The 11449-nt window shown below is 30.9% G+C and overlaps 1 pseudogene; it reads left to right on the top strand.

The window, feature by feature from the left end:
• The first annotated feature begins 1388 nt into the window (after positions 1–1388).
• Positions 1389–7357, top strand: LOC107900084 (beta-glucosidase 44-like; annotated as a pseudogene).
• Positions 7358–11449: the final 4092 nt, after the last annotated feature.

Below are 11449 nucleotides of genomic sequence, written 5' to 3'. Positions count from 1 at the left end.
CAAATCTGATGAGGTGAACAATAATACAAGGCTGAATATGTTAATGCATGTGAATCGCATTAACATGACATAAATTATAGTATTTTTACATAATTTTAAAACTAATGGTATAAGTACACATATGCATATAAAACATATTATCTATAAATATATTAAAAGTAAAAAAAATTGAACTTAATATTACAAATGCTGAATGCTAAACACAATTGCAACCAGCAGTCACCAATCTCAAAAAAATTAATAATAATGGTAGACATTAATGGTGATAATTTTAATGGCAATAGTATTAATAACAAAAATAAAATAAAATGAAAGCAATGAAGTTAAAGCAAGAAAATAATATCCTTAGCCCGGAAACCGCGTTGATTAGAAACTACAAGATTAGCCCTCTAAAGTTATCATTAGACAATATTTTATTTTAAAAGTAATCTATTTTTTATTGGTTTTTCTCTCATTCCCAGTGGAAATCTTGCTTGACGGTGACAAAAATAATCTTCTGATTGAGGACTGGAATACTAAAAAGGTTAGGTTCAAGGAAGTGGAGTCAGACTTTAGTAATGAGATGACCGTGGATCCATCCCTTCCGGCCCCGATGACTTAGAGGGATAAAGTTGTAGGGAAAAGTTCTTTGAAGTCGATAAGAGAAGAGGAGATCAAATTTTAGGAGGGAGATTTCACGAAATCTATGGTTAATGGAATACTAGCAATAAACTTCTCTGATCGGTTAAAGCAAATTCTAATAAAAGATATGGCCTTGACGGTGGCAGTGAAACTGTTAGGTACAAATTTGGCTTACGCTACACTTCATAATAAGATTTTTAGCCTTTGGAAACCTACTCATTCATTTCAACTTATAGATGTTGAAAAGGACTATTTTCTGGAACATATGTCTTCTTTCAAAGTCAATGGAATTTAGTCGGTACATTTGTCTGCACATGGGTTAAGAAAATTTTTAACGGAGAAAGCATTGATCTAGAGTTGAATAATTTTTTAATTGTCCTTATTCCTAAAGTTCAGAACCCTGAGAGCTTCTCACAATTCTGGTCTATTAGCTTATGCTCGGTCCTTTACAAGTTAGTTATGAAGGAATTCAAGGTGATCTTTCCATGAATTATTGGCCAAGAGAAAACATGTTTTATTGCAGACAGAAAAACTACAGATAACATTACCATTGCGCAGGAGGTGATTCACTCCATGAAGAGGAAGATGAAAAATAGGAAATGGTTGGCAGTAAAAATTTATCTAGAGAAGGCTTATGATCGAGTTTATAGGACTTCATTGATGCCTCCCTCCAAGTTGTAGGTATTCCTTATTTACTTCGAAATGTTATTATGTCTTCCATTACCTCTTCCACTTTGCATATTTTATGGAATGGAACTCCAACCTAGATGTTTCGCCTGGTCAGAGGAGTCCGTCAAGGATGCCCTTTGTCACCCTACCTGTTTGTTTTATGCATGGAATGGCTTGGGCACAGTATCGTTTCTAATATTAATGCAGGAAGATGGAAGCCTATTCATTTGTCTCGTTCGGGTCCACCATTTTCTCATTTAGGCTTTGCAGATGACTCGATTATTTTCTACCAAGCTGAGGAAAGTCAAGCCAGGATCTTGAAGGAAGTTCTGAACAATTTTTGTGATTATTCTTGGCATAGGATCAACGTTCATAAGATTAATGTTTGCTTCTCGACAGGAGTTGAAGATAGTACAACGGATGGTTTGTGTAATATTCTCGAGTTCTGTAGAGTTCAGAGCTTGAAAAAGTACTTGGGAGTTCCTTTCTTTCATAATAGGATAATTTCTAGTACTCTATGTTTTGTTGTTGACAAGGTTTGGAGTAGATTGCAAAGTTGGGACACGAGAAAGTTGTCGCTAGCAGGGAGGGCCACTCTGGTCCAATCAGTGTTGATGACGATTCCTAGTTATTTCATGCAGTCAATGATGATTTATAAATGGATCTGTGAGAAAATTGAGAGAATGGTAAAACATTTCATTTGGGGGCTTTTGATAGTGGGAAAAAATTGGCTCTAGTCAGCTAGGATAATGTGTGTTAACCGCGAGATTATAGTGGATTAGGACTTTGGAAGTTGCAAGATCACAACACATCTTTTATGATGAAACTAGGTTGTTGTATTGCATCTGATTCTAATGCTATTTGAGTACAGATTTTACAAACTAAGTATGAGATGCCAAGTGAGTTGCCGAAATCAATATCACGTGGAAGATGTTCTTTTTGTGGAAAGCCATAACTAAAACATGGCCCTTTATTAGAGAGAACAGACTTTGGTCAATAGGGGATGGGAAAAAAATTAGATGTTGGCGAGACCCTTGGATTCCAAATTTGGGACCTTTGGTTAACTTAATTCTTGGACATTCCAATTCGGATATAAATTGCATGTTAAGTAATATGGTTACAAGGAATGGTGAGTGGAATTTTGCTCTCTTCCATCTTTGGTTACCAAAAGACATAATCAGAAGAATTGTACGGATTCTGCCTCCCCACTCGAGTGCTAGAGTTGAGAGGATCATTTGGGGAGTAACTCGATAAGCTATTCCTCAGTCAAGAGATCCTATAGGAAGTTAAGGGAAGGAACATGGAACCAGAAAGACTCAAGATGACATATCCCTTGGAAATTTCAAGGATCCCAACGGTTTAGGTTCTTTATCTGGCTTGTGCTTAAACATCGATTACTGACCAAGGAAGAAATGGTTCGTAGAGGATTATGACATGATTTAACTTGTGGAGTCTGTAGGCATGCTTCTAAAGATGTTCTCCATATTCTTAGGAACTGTATTGCTGCAAGGAATATTTGGGATCTCTTAATTCTATATGATTGGCTAACCTATTTTTATTCGAGTAGTTTGCAAGATTGGCTTGTTCTTAATTTGTAGGGTCATCAGGATTGGTGTGTGGGAGAATCACAACCTCTTCATTTTTCATTGTATTACTTGGAATGCTAATGAAATCATCAAGGTTTCACTCAGTTAGGCAAGACAATATAACTCTCTAAACAAGAAATCTTCAGTTAAGACACAAAGTAAGTCACCACATCCTCACTTGGATGGTAATTGGGCGTGCTTGAATACAGATGGATCTGTTAGAAAGGAAGGTGGCTTTGCTGTGGTGGGAGGCATAGCGAAAAACCGTGAAGGAGAATGGATTTTGGGTTTTAGTAGATTTTTGGGGAATTGTTCCATTTTTTATGCTAAATTGTGGGGCATCCTGGATGGCCTGACTTTTCTTTGTGAGAGTGGTTGTGGTAGAGTTTTAATTGAGACTGATAACCTTGAGGAAACAAAAGCTTTACAGGAGAGGACAACAAATGGCTCCAGTTCGGCTTTGATTAGGAGAATTCACCAATTGTTGTTACAATTTGAACAATGGAACGTTCGACATATACCCAAAGAAGACAATCAAGATACTGATGGAATAGTTAAACTAGCGCATTACATATATTATGATTTATGCTTGTATGAGGCCTCCCCATTGGGAGAGATAATTTAGGTGTTGTAATTAGTTTTAGTACTCTTTTTTGTCACAAAAAAAAAGTTATCATTAGACAAAATCAAACAATATCATACATTAGTCAAGATACATGCCAACTTATAACCAAAGTTGAAAAAGTATAACAAAACAAAACATAGATATCTAAAAGGCTTGGAATTGAATTCTACAACATAGAATCAAAAGACAATCTTCTAGAATTTATCTTTATATTTTATTATATTTTCCATGTCATATATCTAAATTTTGATATAATATAATATTATATATATACATGTAAGTGATTGTGATCTCCATTATTAAGACATGTTGATAGCTAATGGAAAGCTAACTAAAGCTTATTCGAAAAACTTACATAACTAGCAAAGATAACAATATTAATTATTATTTTGCTAAGATAAAATTTAGGTGATTTTTGATAAAAATTTTGTTCAGTTTCATTGAATTTATCATAGTGTTGTAACAAATAAAAGAATGTAAGAATGAACCAAACAATATATGATTTAAATAATATATTTCGCGTGATTTTCTAATAATGCATAAAACTTGTGAATAATTCAAACTATTCAAAAATAAATACTAATATAACGTCAAAGGGGATCTCCTTTAGATTTGTAGATTTGATCAAATTTTGTTTTTATTCAAATTCATTTGAGATAAAATTTGATAGTTTCTAATATATTTTAATTTTGTTAAACTTGTAAAGAGAATTGTTTCCTTTCTTATAGTCATGTCTTAAACATTTTTTTATAAAATTATAAATATAAATTAAGGGAAAAAGTGAATTTGAGAGAATAAATTCCTAGTAAAAATTTCAATTAGTGGTTGCCATAAATTTTTTTTGCTTTGTTTATAAGTGTAGTTAGTTATTTGAATTTATTTTACTATTTCATTTTATTCAAATTTCATAAAGGTTCTGTTAACCAATAAAATATTGTCTAAAATAGTTGATTTTTTATTTGATTTAAAAATATTATATTATAAAAAAAATCATTTGATATTAGAATTTTCATCCCACGCCTCTCTAAAAATAGGGATGGATAACAAGATTTTTAATTCATTAAGAAAACCAAGTCTTAACCATAATGAAACTTTTAGTGATTTTACTATGTTTCACTTTTTTAGCACAACTTTATATGCAAATTCCTATTCACAACAACATTTTGACACTGGAGGTTTGAGTAGAGAAAGTTTTCCAGAGGGATTTTTATTTGGAACAGCAGCATTAGCGTACCAAGTGGAAGGAATGGCTAGCAAATATGGTAGAGGGCCTAGCATATGGGATGCATTTGTTAAAACTCCAGGTTAAATAATTTTTTTCTCTCTTTCTTTTTCTTATTTGTTGCTACTTTTTATTATGGAGCTAAATGATGTGATATGACTTGAAACAGGACATATTGCAAATAATGATACTGGTGAAGTTTCTATTGATCAATATCATCGGTATAAGGTATCTTTTCCATTTTTTATTTCACATTACATTACAAGAGAAGCATTCGCTTTCTTATCCCTTTTTGAAGCTTCCCATGTTTCCATTTTTTTCACTATGTATTATCTTTCTTCTTGTTTGCAGGAAGATGTTGATTTGATGTAGATGTTGAATTTTGACGCCTATCGATTTTCAATCTCGTGGTCGAGAATTTTTCCAAGTATATAAGCTATTTTTTTATTATATCAATAATCAACTAATTTGAAATAATTACCATGTACATTTTAAGACTAATTATTAACAAAATCATACTTGTAGATGGGACAGGAGAGATAAACTGGAAAGGAGTTGACTACTATAATAGATTGATTGACTATTTGCTAGAAAAAGGTACTTATATATATAGATACATACACATGTTGAGCATAGTTAATATAAGATTTCAATGTCTCAATAAAAGAAATTACATAAATTTGGACCAAACAAATGATGCATAGAAGAATTATAGTTATGCTTTCGCAAGTCGCGTGAAATTTGTAGCTTGTGGCATGAACGCAGTAATCAGCCCACACGCAAATTTGTATCACTATGATTTGCCACTAGCACTTCAGGAAAAATATTTAGGTTTGCTCGACAGATAAGTTATGTAAGTAAAAAAAAATCAATATTTTTCAAAGAGAAAAGCTAATATTTGAGAAATTTGCTTAAATTGTAAAATAATTTTACTATGATTTGAATTTTGTAGCCAATATTTTACCAATTATGCAGAGTTTTGTTTCAAGACATTTGGTGATACAGTAAAGACTTGGATGACATTCAATGAACCGAGAGTGGTTTCTGCTCTTGGTTTTGACAATGGCATCAACCATCCTAATAGATGTTCAAAGCAATTTGGAAATTGCATTGATGGAAACTCTGCCACTGAGACTTATATTGCAGCACATCATTTGATTTTAAGTCATGCTGAAGTTGTTAAAACATATCGTGAAAAATATAAAGTAATTGTCTAGAAATTGTTGTTTTTATATATTTACGTAGATGTCTAATATACTTATTTGAATGAATTTGATGAGTTCTTTTTTTAGGCTAAATAAAATGGAAGAATAGGCATTTTCTTGGATTTTGTTTGGTACGAACCTTTAACAAGATCTAAAGCTGACAATTATGCTGCACAAAGAGCAAGAGACATTAATATTGGGTGGTAAATTTTTTTATGAATAGACAAATTAGTCATCCTACATAAATTTTGATATGTTTTTGAAAATATAATAAATGAAACATTTCTCATCCAAAAGACCGAAAATATACAAACATGTCCACATTGTTTTAAATTCATTTTTTTCAAAAATTCGTATCCAAAACATTGTTATTGAATTATAGTCATCAAATTATTGTGAATTTGATTTTGTAGGTTTTTGCACCCTCTAGTTTATGGAAAACATCCAAGGACAATGCAAAAAATTATAAGAGAAAGGCTTCCAATTTCACAAAAAGTAAAGTGGAAAAAGTGAAAAACTCATTTGATGTTCTTTGTTTGAACCATTATACTTTGTACTAAATATACGCACCGCATCAACCTCCATCCAATGTGACTGGTTATCAACAAGATTGGAATGTTGGGTTTTCTTGTACTTTCATCATCTTTTTTTCCATCCAATTTTTTTAATTTTTCCTTATGGGCTAACTAATTTATGTTTTCATTTAACAGATGAACGCAATGGTGCGCCAATCGGTCGTCGGGTAATTATTCTTATGTCAATTATAATATATCAACATTTCCAAACTTATAGCTTTTTAATATATAAAAATTATTATGCTCAATTTTGACTTTGTTGGCAAATATAAGATGTTTATCTCAAAAATGAAAAATTGATGGCATTTTCAATTTTTAATATTGTTAATCATGTCAATTATAACACAAGTATAAATGTTAATTTACAAGAAATACAGGCCCACTCCAAATTGTTAAATGAAGTGTACAAAGCAGTAACGTATGTAAAAAACGTTATGGAAGCCCTAATATAATTCTCTCTGAAAATGGTGAGACAACAAATATTTCAACTTTCATATGATATTTTTTGTTTGTCCATTATTTATTTATTTAAAGTGAGTGTATCTAATTATTATTTTGTTTTGTTAATTAATGGTAGGGATGGATGATCTTAGCAATCTCAAATTTCCTAAATCGTTATATGATATTAATAGAGTAAACTTTTATAAAAGCTACTTGAAGGAATTGAAAAGAGCTATGGATGATGGAGCTAATGTTACCGTCTACTTTGCTTGGTCAATTCTAGACAATTTTGAATGGTTATTAGGATATAGCTCAAGATTTGGTTTAGTGTATGTTAATCACAATGATCTCAATAGATATCCCAAGCTTCGGCATATTGGTTCAAGCAAATGCTTAAAAGAAAGAATTCTTAATATTGATTAAGAGTATTTTTTAGGATTTTAATGTTGTTTTAGTTTTTTTTTAATCTTGATTTTTGTTTTAGCTTTTCTATTTACAATAATATCTTTCTAGATTTATCATTTAAATATTTTGTAATAAACTATTTGGTGGACAATTTTTAATTATACATTTTGTGGATTAAATATAATTTTATACTCTAGCTTTTATTTCTTTATCCTTTTACATGTTCTTCCTGTTAGAATGCATAAAAAATTGTAGTAAAAAAAATAGTGAACCAAAATATTAAGTTAAACAAATCTCAGTATTGATTATTAACTTGTTCACAGTCGATTCATGTTGCTCCAATATGAATTAACCGATTTAAAACCCTAACAACGATTTGAAAATGTTTGCAATTAGTGACATAAATGTAATTTTTAGTAACAATATTTCATTCACCACTAATAAGTAAATTTGTCCATTTGGCACTTAGCAGACCATTTTAAAAACTTGCCTCAACATAAGAAATTTAGTAAATTTGTAAGAAATATAATAATCTAGTAAGAAATTCAGTAATTCCATAAGATATTTAGTAATTTACAAATTTGTAAGAAATTAGATAACCATTATAGGGTTGTAAGAAATTTAGTAAATTTAAAAGAGATGCAATGATTTTGTGAAAGTTACAATATTTTTAGTAAGGAATTTAGTAATTTACTGAATGAAACTCGAATAGATAAAGAAGAAATAGGACAAGACTCCAAGGCGTGTATCAAGTCACTATCTTTAAGGTTATATTCACTCCCTATCTTCGGTGTGCAAAAGAGTTTCAAGCGAATTAACCTCGAGGATACAATCAAGCTGATGACTGTTTGCATTTTTCACTGACTAGAATAGTCTACTAAGCATTGAGCAATGTATAACAAGAAACTCAATTTTTACAAAAGATTTCTGCAGTAATACTTTATAGAATAATTTAATAATATTAGAAAATAGAGGAAGGAAAGAAAGAATTTTAGAATTTGTTGGTGTGATTTCCAAATGAAATTTCATTCCTATTTATAGGAATTTTCATGTCTCTTCATAAAGACATCTTTCAATAGGTGTCTTTCTGAATAAATAAAAAACTAATAATTATTCATCTAATTGTATAACTATAATATTGTTTGAATAGTTATAATTCTTTTTCAAAAAATCAAATGATATAACTTTTGACCAATGACCAAAATATTTATCTTTTAATTAATTACACCTATTCATTTATAATTATTAGAACACTATAAATATTTGAAAATGTTCCAACAATCTCCCCAAATTTTAAAAATATTTTAGATTTTGATATTCTTGGAAATCAATTTGCATAAATGAAGGTGTCTTACGATTGAACGTTCACTTAGTGTAAACATGTTAAAGTTAATCAAAATTACATGGTAGACTAAGCTTTGAACCAACTATTCCATTTGATTAACCAACCACATCTCATACAATGATTTCAACATCGGTCAATGCATAGTATCCAGGGACACTATTATGACCATGTGTCTGTGTCCTCTTTTCATGAGTGCTGTCAAAGCCAAGCCTTTGAACTCCTAGAAGTGGCCACACTTCCACTCATATAGGTAGATTCCATCAAGAGTGCTAAAAGTGGCCACACTTTCACTCACATAGGTAGATCCCATCAAGAGTGTTCCCATAATTATAACATTCTAAAGTATTTATGTTATGGGTCCATTAAGAGTACATTACTCATCCTTTCTTTATCATTATGGGTACCTAACACTTTAATTTTAGGATGAATTTATTTATAGTGCTAATAGTCACATACTAATGATGTACTTTGTCTCATTGAACACAAGGCTTAACATTATACCAAGCATTAAGTCGAGTTTCCATCATGGGTGACTCTAATTAATGGGCTTAAGTCTCATCCCTTTTAAGGTCTTGTTGACTACATCTCTAGCAAGACTTTTTGTCAAAGGATCCACCAAATTTTCACTTGAACTCACATAATTAATAGTGATTACTCCATCAAAGATTAATTGTTGAACATAGGTATGTCTTAATCCAATATGTCCAGACTTTTCATTATATACTTGGCTATATGCCTTTGCTAGAGTAGCTTCACTGTCACAACGGATAGAAATAGGTGAAATTGGCTTAGGCCATAAATGTACATCATAAAGTAGATTTCTTAACCATTTTTCTTCTTTAGATGTAGAGGCTAATACAATAAATTTTGCTGCCATGGTGAAATCAATAATACATGTTTGTTTCTTGGAACCCCAAGAAATGGATCCTCCACCAAGAATAAAGATCCATCCACTAGTAGATGCATGATATTCCAAACTTGTAATCCAACTAGCATTTGAATACCTTTCTAAAATTGAAGGACATCCATTATAACACAATCCATAGTTAATAGTTTTTTTTAAGTACCTAAGTACTATATTCAGAGCTTGCCAATGCAAATTACTTGGATTACTTATGTACCTACTCAATTTCCCAACAGCATATGCAATATCTAGTCTTGTATAGATCATTATGTACTTAAGACAACCAATTAGACTAACATATTTTAATTGATCAATTTTCCTACCAGCATTATATACTAATTTTATTTGAGGATCCATGGGTGTAGATGCTAGTATACAATTGAAAAGATCAAAATTTTTAGGCACCTTTTTAATGTAATGTGATTGTGATAAAAGTATAGTGCTTTCATCTCGGGTTATTTTAATCCCAAGAATAACATCTGCTACACCCATATCTTTCATAGCAAAGTTGTTTGGCAAGAATTTCTTAGTGTTTTCTATTTGTTCCAAATTTATGCAAAAAATGAGCATATCATCTACATATAAGCAAATTATGACACCATTTCCATTTTCAAATTTGCTATATATGCAATTATTAGATTCATTTATTTTATAGCCACTAGTTGAAACAACCTTGTCAAACTTTTGGTGTCATTGCTTTGGTGCTTGTTTAAGTCCATATAAAGATTTAACAAGCTTACATACCTTATGCTCCTATCCTGGAACAACAAATCCTTCTGGTTGTTCCATGTACACTTTTTCTTCCAATTCACCATTTAAAAATGCAATTTTAACATCTAATTGGTGAACAACCAAATTATATATAGAGATAAGTGATATTAAGAGTCTAACTGTAGCAATTTGTGCTACTGAAGCATAGGTATCAAAGTAATCAATACCTTGTTTTTGTGTAAAACCTTTGGCTACCAACCTTGCTTTAAATTTATCAATGGTTCCATCGACCTTCATTGTCTTTTTGAAGATCCATTTACAACTTATTGGTTTGCAACCCGGCAGAAGATCAACTAAGATCTAAGTTTGATTTCCCATTATTGAATCCATCTCATCATTTATTTCTTCTATCCAAAAAGCAGATTTTTGAGATTTTATTGCCTCTTCAAATATAATAGGATCAAATTCCGTATTATAACAATAAGGTATCTTATTGCATATACTTTCACCTTTTCCTTCTACAAGAAACATAATGAAATCTGGTCTAAAATCTTTGACCTTTTTAATCCTCTTACTTCTTCTTAATTCTTGACAAGATTCATCATTATCATCAATTTGTTCCAATGGAATCTCATTCTCATTTGAAGAATGAATCAATTGTTGTGGCTGTAATTGTCTTGAAATAGAATTAAATTTATTTTCACCAAAATAGCATATCTTGATTCAATAACAGTATTAATTGAAATTGAATCATTTGGTTTAATTACTATGGACCTATATTGTAACACCCCAAACTCGACCTAAACATTAGGACCGAATCTAGTGATGTCACATTGTAACACGTCTTACCCGTATTCAACGCTGGAATAGGGTACGAGGCATTACCAGAATAAATACACTTATAGACATATTAAACCGAGTTATAAAATTTCATCCAAATTAAAAACTTTCAAATTATTATCTTCGAGTCGCTAATTAGGGTATACGAGGCCCAATACATACCCATTCATATGCTCAATATATTCGTTAAATTAATCCAATATTGAAGAATCCACTTTATGTCAGAATCAATATTAATAACAATCATAAATCTTTTCATGTTAATTTCATATATCACTTACCGATATTCAAATGTTAATT

Source organism: Gossypium hirsutum, chromosome D06, assembly GCF_007990345.1.
Source record: "Gossypium hirsutum isolate 1008001.06 chromosome D06, Gossypium_hirsutum_v2.1, whole genome shotgun sequence".
Classification (NCBI taxonomy): Eukaryota; Viridiplantae; Streptophyta; class Magnoliopsida; order Malvales; family Malvaceae; genus Gossypium; species Gossypium hirsutum.
The sequence above is the reverse complement of the archived record's forward strand: the minus strand, read 5'-3'. Positions and strand labels throughout refer to the sequence as shown.